The 11,327-nt window shown below is 39.9% G+C and overlaps 1 long non-coding RNA gene across 1 annotated transcript; it reads right to left on the bottom strand.

Moving 5' to 3' along the window:
• Positions 1 to 2,788: 2,788 nt before the first annotated feature.
• LOC106726620 lies at positions 2,789 to 11,019 on the bottom strand. The gene is made up of 3 exons (XR_001362693.1): positions 10,825 to 11,019; positions 3,698 to 3,762; positions 2,789 to 3,363 (listed from the first exon to the last, which is right to left on the bottom strand). It is a non-coding gene; the product is annotated as an uncharacterized LOC106726620 (long non-coding RNA).
• Positions 11,020 to 11,327: the final 308 nt, after the last annotated feature.

Raw genomic sequence — 11,327 nt, 5'->3', positions numbered from 1 at the left:
CCGAATGACCCTTTCACAGGGGTCGCCTAAGACCATCGGAAAACACATATATAATTACATATTGTTTTTGTGATTAATCACTATGCTTTAATTATGTTCCATTTGTAACAATGAAGTTGGGGGTCATCACAACATGAGGAACTGTATTAAAGGGTCACAGCATTAGGAAGGTTGAGAACCACTGCTCTAACCACTGAGCAAGATCAGCTAGAGACAGAAACTTTTGACTTGAGAAGTCACCACAGCTCTCCTGCTTTCTCTTTTCCTCTTCCTTCTCTCCACCTGTCTGAAAGGATTCTGCTTTTCAAGATGTGGCCACTCACACTGAAGCCTTAGCCCTGCCTGCCTCCTCCCCACACCTCATGGCAGCCCCAGCCCACCACACACAGTCCTGCCCTCCATGGCCCAGAGCATCCGGGGCCAGGTGGCCTGCTGACCCAGGTCTCCTGCAGAGAGTCTTCAAGGGCATCAGGATAAAGACCAGTCATCCTTTGTTCAGAGCAATGTCGACACCTTCACTTATAAAATGTGTCCTTTCAACTTTTTTAGGGAAAGAGAATTTTGCATGTGGGGTCAGACAGGATCCGGTCAGAAAACAGAAACCACATCAATTATTTTAACAGAGATAATTTAGTATAAAGAATTGTTCACAACTTCCTGTGGAAACCACTGATATACATATCCAGATACAGATACATATACACATACATATGCACATACATATACAATACATACATGTGTACCTTACATGCCAATAAATGTTGACATATAATGGGGTGGGGGGTGGGTTGTGTGGGGAATACTGAGGTTTCCAGGAGATGACTGCAGGAAGCAGCTCTGGCCTCCTGGGCTGGAGGAACAAAGGGGAGAGTGTGGGGCTGCTCACAGAGATGGAAGCCAGACCTCTGAGGAGGGCACACCAACTGCCCTGGGCTGGAGTCTCCGAGGAGGGACAATGAGACTGGTTTTGAGTGTGAGAAACATGAAAACCAGAGTTACTTGCTCTATTGAAATCAACTGCCACTGCGAAGGTAAGTTGGGGTGGCCCTGTCAGGAGGAAGCACATCTCTTCCCTCCTGCTTTTCCCATCTAGCACCCCCTACTGGCAGAGCCTAATTTTGACCCAGCTGGCAAAGGAGAGAGGGGTTTGCAGAGTCCCAGCACCAGCATCACAGAGCAGAGTATAAAAAGTAGGTATGAATTTGAGACACAGTAGTGTAATAACCAGTCAGAAGCTAATAGAAACATAATGAAAAAGAGGTATAAAATTCACAATTTATCAAATAACTGTCCCATAGACAACCTGTGTGTGAATGTATATGTGTGTGTGTGTGTGTGTGTGTGTGTGTGTGTGTGTGTGTGATACGTGTCTCTGAATAGTAATGCATCATGTTTTATGGTAGCTCCCTATTTCTCATAGTATCTAATATTTCTAAGAAGTTGCCAAGTATGGAGCAAGCACCAAACTCTTCACATCAGCGATCTAATTCAGCACTCACAAGGACCCAAGGAGGTAAATACTAAGATCATTGTAATTTTATAGATGTGGAAATCAAGAGAGAGGTTAAGTAGCTTGATCTTGATGCTCAGAAAGTAGTAGATCCAAGACCCAGCTCCATGAAGCTCATGCACAGTCCCTGCATCACCCCTATGTACTGGGTACCATAGCTACGAAGACAGCCCATTCCTCCCCCCCCCCCTACTAACGTCCAGGCCCTCTTCCAGCGAGAGGGCTAACAGATTCCTCAGCACTCTGCTCTGACGTGCCGTACAGCTCCAACTCCTTGGTATATAACAGTGATGGCGAACCTATGACACGCGTGTCAGAGGTGACACGCAAACTCATTTTTTTGGTTGATTTTTCTTTGTTAAATGGCATTTAAATATATAAAATAAATATCAAAAATATAAGTCTTTGTTTTACTATGGTTGCAAATATCAAAAAATTTCTATATGTGACACGGCACCAGAGTTAAGTTAGGGTTTTTCAAAATGCTGACACGCTGACCTCAAAAGGTTCACCATCACTGGTATATAAGATCACAGCATTAAAGCTTACACAGCATTGAAGCACATATACATAACCACAACACCAAAGGAAAAGCAGAAGAGTGCTCACATACTAGTACAATAGTGTAATCTGCTGGCAATAAAATTATGATGTGGAAGTACATGTACGGACATGGAAAGAAAATAGCTAACATTTAATGAGAGGTTCCCATGTGCTGGGCACTGTATTATGGGCTTCTTTGTATTAACATATTTACTCTTCATAATAACCCAATGTAGTCAGTCCCATCATTATTATGCCCATTTTACAGATGAGGAAATTGAAGAACCAGAGGGGTTATATAATTTGCCCAAGGTCATAGAGCAGTGATTGATGGCATCAGTATTTGAAACAAGACCATCAAGTTTCAGGGCACAGGATGCTAACACCACACTATGCTGACTCCAGGAGAGTGTAAATATTTTTGTGACATACTATTCAGTTAAAAAGAAATCAAGTTAGAGAGTAACCAAAGAACATGTATGCACATATGAATAACCCATGGACACAGACCATAGTGTGGGGAAGGCCTGGGATGGGGTGGGGACTGGGTGGAGGGGGCAAAGGAAGGGAATAGGGGACATCTCTAATACTGTCAACAATAAATTTTTAAAAAATAAAATAAATGAAAAAATCAGGTTACAGAATAGCATGTGTAGTATTTTTCCATGTTTGATATATATATATATAATTTTTAGCCCATAAGGGATTTATAATAAAATGTTAATAATGGTTATCTGAGAGTGGTGGTTTGAGTTTTTACTTTCTTATTTTTAAATAACTGTATGTCCTGGCTTTTCTACAATAAAATGTCTTTCTTATAATAAACATTTTAAAGATTTATTTCTAAAGAAATGAGTGTCATCCCAGGGAAAATGATGTGGCAATTTGGAGAGTTCCTAATATTGGGGGTGGATAAGAAAAGGAAACTTGTGTTCCCAACACACGCCTACAACAGAAAAGAGATTCAGAAGCATCTACATCCTGGCAAGGTAATAGCATGCTCCCTGGCAATCATCCCCACACCTGAATAAGCCCGGGGCCAAATCCCAGCATTGTTTTAAGCATATTCCCTTCTCCACTGCAGTACAGGGAGGTTTGCAAATTTATTGAGCATGAGCATGAGGATTCCGCTTTGAAACTCATGCCACCTCAATTCTAATCAAGATGACTTGGTCCCTCTGAACATCCGACATCTGCGTGCTGGATAGATTGTTGTGGTGGCTATGATGTTATCCCTTTGCATCCAGACTCTTCTCTCCAATTCCCCAAGCCATGCGTTGCCTTGGAAACATCATGATTCTTATAGAGATCTAAGCAAAGGGAAATAATAAAAATAATAAAATCTTACAGTTGAAGTCTATCTTTCATGCAACCGAGGCGGGTTGCTAAGCCCTTCTTCTAGATTAAAAGACAGGCAGGCAGAGTGGCTCATACCATGTGTCATCCTGATAATTAACAATTAGAGAAAACACACTGATCTCTGTTCTCTGGATAATTTAGGTCAAAGCAGTCTTCCACCAGAATTAAGAGGGTTGCCAAGGCCAACAATTTCATGAACAGGAACATATACTAACATCACTGGCATGAAAGAGACCTCTGATCTAGGAAGCAGCAAAGCCTCTTGTCATTATAGCATCAACTCACATGAAAAAAGGTCTGATGTAATGCAGTGAATCTTCCCTTTAGTGTGGCAGTCGGCAAACTTGTTCCTAAAGGGCCAGATAGTAAAAATGTTCAGCTCTGCAGACCATATAGTCTCTATCTCAACTACTCAGTTCTGCTGTTGTAAGGTGAAAGCAGCCATATGTAATATGGACAGGAATGAGCATGGCCTCGTTCCAATAAAACTTTATTTATAAAAACAGGTGGAGGGGTAGATTAGACCCATGGGCCGTAGTTTTCAAACCTTTGCTCTAGGGCAGTGGTTCTCAACCTGTGGGTCACGACCCCTTTGGAGGTCGAACGACCCTTTCACAGGGGTCGCCTAAAACCATCCTGCATATCAGATATTTACATTACGATTCATAACAGAAGCAAAATTACAGTTATGAAGTAGCAACGAAAATATGTTTATGGTTGGGGTCACAACATGAGGAACTGGTATTTAAAGGGCCAGAAGGTTGAGAACCACTGCTTTAGTGAGCCAAGCTCTGGCGGGAGCATTGCAAATCAGAAGGAGGAAAGTACATCAAGTCCCCAGAGTTTACATTTGACAGAGGAGGAGACAGAGGAGGACAAACTAAGCAAGTAAACAAATAAACAAGAAACATTCTGATAATGATGCATGATAGAAAGATGACAAATAAAGGAAATGGGTTCCTTGGCAGGAGAAGGGAAAGCCCAGTTTGGATGAGATGGTCAGGGAAGACCTCCTGGGGGAGATGATTTTGAGCTCAAATCAGAGTGAAGAGAAAGAGCTCAAATGCACAGACCTGGGCAGAGAACGTATCAGGTAGAAAGAACACAAACACGGAGAGCCTGGTGGTAGGATCAGACTTAGTGGGTTTGAGGAAGAAAATAAATAAGGAGAATGTGGTTTGAGATGAGTTTGAAGAGGTGGTCACGTGTCATGGCAGGCAGGGTCTTCAGAGCCATAGGGCCACGTCTTGACCTCACTTTGCCATGATCCAGCAGTTCTGATTCTCACTGTAACCTCCATGGACACTCCAAGGCTCTCCACCTTCCTCAGTTTCCCTACTTCCATCAACTGTGGCTAGACCTTGAGGTGTCCTAAAAACACTAAGATGAAATAGGTCTCCCAACCAAGGAAAACAACCTCTTTCCATTGGAGCCATTGAACATACTAAAGTAAAATAAACTAATGCTGTAGTAAGATTTTAAGCACCTGATCAAATGTTTTCTTTCCATCTCCTTTTTAAAAATTCTTTATTGTTTAAAGTATTACATATAGCATTATATGTCTCCTTTTTCCCCCATTGACCTCTCCCAAGTCACCCCCATCCCCCAGCACATGCCCTCACCCCCGTAGTGTCTGTGTCCATTGGTTATGCTTATATACATGCACACAAGTTCTTTGGTTGATCTCTTACCCCCCCACCTCCAACCCTCCCCTGCCTTCCCTCTGAAGTTTGACAGTCTGTTGAATGCTTCTCTGTCTCTGGATCTATTTTTGTTCATCAGTTTATGTTCTTCATTATATTCCACAAATGAGTAAGATTATGTGATATGTATCTTTCTCTGACTGGCTTTTTTCGCTTAGCACAATGCTCTCCATGTCCATCCATGCTGTTGCAAATGGTAAGAGTTCTTTCTTTTTTACAGCAGCATAGTATTCTGTTGTGTATATGTACCAGCGTTTTTTAATCCACTCATCTGCTGATGGGCACTTGGGCTGTTTCCAAATCTTAGCTATTGTAAATTGTGCTGCTATGAACACAGGGGTGCATATGTCCTTTCTGATTTCTTGGGATATATTCCTAGAAGTGGGATTACTGGGCCAAATGAGTTCCATTTTTAATTTTTTGAGGAAACGCAATACTGTTTTCCACAGTGGCTGCACCAATCTACATTCCCATTAGCAGTGCACAAGAGTTCCTTTATTTCCATATCCTCGCCAGCACTTGTCATTTGTCAATTTGTTGATAATAGCCATTCTGACAGGTGTAAGATGGTACCTCATTGTCATTTTGATTTGCATCTCTCAGATGATTAGTGACTTTGAGCATGTTTTCATATGTCTCTTGGCCTTCTGTATGTCCTCTTTTGAAAAGTGTCTATTTAACTCCTTTGCCCATTTTTTTTATTGGATTATGTCTCTTCCTTTTGTTAAGATATATGAGTTCCCTATAAATTTTGGAGATCAGGCCCTTATCGGATAAAACATTGGCAAATATGTTCTCCCATGCAGTGATCTTTCTTGTTGTTTTGTTGATGGCTTCTTTTGCTATGCAAAGCTTTTTATTTTAATGTAGTCCCATTTGTTTATTTTCTCTTTAGTTTCCATTGCCCTAGAGCTGTATCAGCAAAGATATTGCTATGACATATGTCTGATATTTTGCTGCCTATGGATTCTTCTAAGATTCTTATGGTTTCCCATCTTATGTTTAAATCCTTTATCATCCCTTTCTTAAAGTCAATGTTTAGACCAAGAAGAAGAAGGAAGCAACTAGCTGAATGCTTCAGGGCCATGTTCACCAATTTTTTTTAAAGAAAGGAAGGAAGGAGGAAGGAAGGAAGGAAGGAAGGAAGGAAGGAAGGAAGGAAGGAAGGAAGGAAGGAAGGAAGAAAGAAAGAAAGAAAACTAAACTCCTTTAGTTCTGTCAAGGACAATAATCTCCAAACTAGAAAGCACAGAATGTGCATGATTATGAAGACATGGAAGCACAAGGTAGAGAACTAGTAAGACAGTCAAGCTATTTTAAATGAGAGATATGGATGTGCTTGTCCAATTTCCCCAACACCATTTATTGAAGAGACTATGTTTACTCCATTGTGTAGTCTTGCCTCCTTTGTCAAATATTAATTGAGTGTAATGGTTTGGATCGATTTCTGGGGTCTCTGTTCTGTTCCAATGATCTATATACTTGTTTTTGTGCCAGTACCAGGCTGTTCTGATTTCAGTGGTTTTGTACTATAACTTGGTATCTGGTATTGTGATCCCTCCAACTTTGTTCTCTTTTCTCAAGATTGCTGCCACTGTTTGTTTGTTTTTTTAATTTCAAATAAATTTTTGGACTATTTGTTCTAGATATGCGAAATATGCTGTTGGTATTTTAATAGGGATTGCATTGAATCTATAGATGGCTTTGGGTATCATGGACATTTTAATGATGTTAATTCTACCAATCCATGAGCATGGCATATTCGTCCATTTGTTTCATATCTTCCTCTATCTCTTTTTTCAACATCCTGTAGTTTTGGGAAAAGGTCTTTTTTATTATTATTATTGCTTTCGGAGAGGAAGGAAGAGGGGTAGAGAGAGATAGAAGCATCATGATGAGAGAAAATCATTGATCAGCTGCCTCCTGCACTGGGGATTGAGCCCGCAACCCAGGCATATGCCCTTAACCAGAAAGGAACCTGCGACCCTTCAGTCTACAGGCCGACGCTCTATCCACTGAGCCAAGCTGGCTAGGGCTCAAGTACAGGTCTTTTACCTCCTTGGTTACATTTATTCTTAAGTATCTTAGTGTTTTTGTTGTTGCAATGGTAAATGGGATTTTTTAGTTTTTCTTTCTGAGAGTTCATTATTTGTGTATAAAAATGCCATCAATTTCTGGGTGTTAATTTTGTATCCTGCTATATTGCCAAATTCATTTATTAAATCTAGTGACTTTTTGATGGAGTCTTTAGGGTTTTCTATGTGTAATATCATGCCATCTGAGAGTAATGACAGTTTTTCTTTCTCCTTTCCAATTCGGATGGCTTTTATGTTTTCTTCTTGTCTGAACACTGTGGCTAAGACTTCCAGTACTATGCTGAATAAGAGTGGTAAAAGCAGACATCCCTGTCTTGTTCCTGTTCTTAGGGGAAATGGTTTTAGTTTTTGCCCATTGAATATTATGTTGCAAAAAAATGAAACTAGATCACCAACTTACACCATATACAGGAATAAATTCAAGATAGATAAAAGGCTTAAATGTAAGTTGTGAAATCATAAAAATCCTAGAAGAAAGCATAGGCAGCAAAATCTCACACATCTTTCATAACAGTATGTTTGCCGATACATTGCCTAGAGCAAGGGAAACAAAAGAAAATAAACAAATGGGACTACTTCAAAATAAAAAGCTTCTGCAAAGCAAAAGAAACCATCAACAAAATGAAAAGGGAGCCCACTATACGGGATAGCATAGTTGCCAATGATACATCTGATAAAGGGTTAATATCCAAAATATATAAGGAACTCATACAACGTAACAAAAGGAAGACAAACAATCCAATCAATAGTGGGCAAAGGACCTAAATAGACACTTCTCTAAAGCGAACATACAGCTGGCCAAGAAACATATGAAAAAATGCTCAAAGTCACTAATCATCAGAGAGATGCAAATTAAAACAATGAGATATCACCTTATACCTCTCAGAATGGCTACCATCAACAAATGACATGTGCTGGTGAAGATGTGGAGAAAAGGGAACCCTAGTATAGTGCTGGTGGGAATGCAGACTGGTGCAGCCACTATGAAAACAGTATGAAGTTTCCTCAAAAAATTAAATTTTTAATTTATTGATTTTAGAGAGAGAGAAGAAGGGAGAGAGAGAGAGGGAAAAAGTACTGCTGCTCCACTTATTTATGCATCCACTGATTAATTTTTGTATGTGCCCTGACTGGAGATAGAAGCTGCTCTAATTAACTGAGCTACCAGGCCAAGGCGATGTAGGCACTATTTTTATCTCCAGGAACAAATGAACAAAATGTGGCCCAAAGAGGTTAAAGTACTTTCCTGTGTACATATCTAGTAAATAACAAAGTTTAGTTTTCATCCTGGAAATATTAAAAAACCCACACTCCTAATCATATACTATACTCTTTCACTAATATAAAATTTTTACCTGTGGCATGCTAAAATGTTAATGTTGAAAGGCTTTTCCATAAAATGGAACAATCTAGTAATATTAAACAAGAAAGGGCAAACCAGGTTTCTCTTCATTTCTTTTAAAATTTGTGGGAAATTTGCCAAGCAGAATTGGTTGCATTTTGGGTAGAAATTTCATAAATTGATAGTGCACAGGCCAGAGACATTTCTGATGCTGGTATAAAAGCTATTATATAACTTTTGTTTCTATTTCAGTTGCTCACTTTCTTTGTCATGTAAGGAACATTGACCTACTGTATTTGCTTTTTGGGGATCCAAAACAAGCAAATTGTTATAAACCACAATTCCTAGGGAATTGATTGTTTTTATCAATTGATAAAAATCCCCACTTAAAATTCCCCTTTCTCATCTATATTTCTAAGTAAGAAAGGTTCAGAAGAAAATCTAGCAAAGTTACTCTAAATGTTTTATGTAACCAATCTAGAGATTATAAAATGCATTGGCTGGTTCTTTGGGTAACCGAAGAATTTATATGCATATATGCATAACTCATGGATGCAGACAATAGTGTGATGAAGGCTTGGAGCAGAGGGAGGGGGCAGGCTAGAAGGGGTCAATGGGGACAAAAGGGGGACATCTGTAAAGGGGAACTTTCAACAAATAAAGATAAATTTTTTAAAATCAAATCAAATCAATGAGATGTATGGGCCACCCAAAAAACCCGAGGTAGGAAGCACCTCCAGTACCAGCATTGTAATGAACTAGGATCTGTGAGACCAGGAGAGGAGCTAGGAAAGGCAACCAGGCATCTTTCAGAAGACACACCCATGAATTGAATATCAGTCCCTGGAAAAGTCCTATAAGGGGTAATTAAATCATAATATTTCATGAGCAAGAGGGAAGTGGTAAGCAGCATGACCAGCATGGGTTGCTGGGAACAAATGTCACGGGATCATCCTCATGTCTTTCTTTGATATGAAGGTTACATTCAGCAAATGTTTACCGTAAAACAACGAAGTTCTCATGCCAGGGATAGATTCCACATACGAACAAGACAGACACAGTGTCTGTTTACATCAGTGGAGGTCTTTAGAATATGCCACTGATCTATCTGCTTGATCCTATCTTGTTTCAACATTATTTTCAGTAAGTTGTATGAAGACATGACTACTAACCTATGCATCACAACATAGAGTCCAAAGTGGGTTGAAACTAATGAAAAGAAATTGAATATGAACAAATATTCAATCTTGCACAGTTACCTCTAAAAGTACAGGATGTAGTCTTCTAGTTTAAATTGTTTATTGATCACAGACAAAGGGAATAGGAAAGGGGGCATGAGTGGATGAGAGATTTCAATAAATTCTGGAAGAGGAAAAATTAATGGAAGAGTAATGGATGATTTAGCAGACAAAAGAGGCACAAATATTTACAGAGGAAAGTAAGGCAAAAAAGAGTGCCAGTGTGCCCTCTGGAACCTTGGAGAAGCTCAAGACTTGATCAAAACTGCCATGAAGGGCAGGGGCAGTGCAGAGCTGCAGACGGTCTGTATCTGAACTTGGAGACCCTGGCCTTCTTTCGCCAGAGATGCAGACCCCCAGCAGCTGGATATGTCCATCACCCTAGCCCACCCCCACCCTTCCCCAGGGAGGAGATCAGGAAATTCTTCTCTGGAGAATCTGAACAGTCTCAAAGAAACGACTGTTACATACTGATATTTGGGTTTCTCCCAGTGCTAGCCTCCCACCCGGTCACCCAAGAGTGGTCTTCCAATTGACAAGCCCCATATCCATACTCATACACAGAGCCATTGACCAGCCCTTTCATTTTGCCTTATTATTAGATAGGAATGGACAACCAAGATCTTTGACAAGAGTCATCAATGTAAAGAGAAGCTAAACTCAATCCATAGAAAAAAAAAGAAACATTGAAAGAGAGGTTCCTTATGGCCTTGATTAAATTTAGCTTTAAATCCTAGCTCTAGAAATCATCTTTCTCTCCCCCCTTTTCCTACCCCTTCAGAGACCTAGTCATTCCCTTGATAATCAACAATACCTGAGGCAGCAAAAGACAGGAGCCTGCATCTGACTAATGATCACAAGGTCTGGACCTCTGCAGGCTGAAGATTACATCTTGACCTAAATTATGTTTCAGCTCCTGAGCCCTAAGGTGGAACGACCCCCTGGTTATTTTCCCATGAAACCAGACAGAGGGACGCCAGAACAGACCTCAGAACTGTCCTCAAGACCTAAAGAAATGATTTATTGCCCTTACCTCACCTCCGGCGTATCAGCTCCCAGCACACAAAAAAACCATAGCCCATGGTGTTTGTGACTTTGACCTAAATAATCTGTAGCCTACATGCCATCAGGGAGTTCAGGCTTTTGAGCATCAGCTTTCCGTTCTCCTGGATGGTGCCATTTATAATAAAGTAGCCAATATTTCTCCTCTGCAATTCTTGGTGGTTAGTGTTTGGCTCTGCTAGCATCAGTGAACAAACTCTGATAACAATATACTGCAGGAAGCAGACTTATCCGTTTCCTAAACAAACAAACAAAAAACTGACACTTGCCTATCAAAAAAAAAGAAAGAGAATGTTATATGAGAGGTAATCAAATAATAAGAAAGAGCTTTTAAAATTAAAAATATAATAGTATGTAAAAATGATAAGTGATAACCTGCTTAAGCAGATGAAATAGTTGGAAGATGAAGTTGAAGAATCTTATGAAAAGTAAAGCAAAAAGAGACTGAAAATATTGGGACAAAATAAAAGAGTC

This window comes from Myotis brandtii, unplaced genomic scaffold (assembly GCF_000412655.1).
Source record: "Myotis brandtii unplaced genomic scaffold, ASM41265v1 scaffold293, whole genome shotgun sequence".
Taxonomy (NCBI): domain Eukaryota; kingdom Metazoa; phylum Chordata; class Mammalia; order Chiroptera; family Vespertilionidae; genus Myotis; species Myotis brandtii.
Note: the sequence above shows the minus strand (reverse complement) of the source record. Positions and strands in the feature narration are given on the sequence as shown.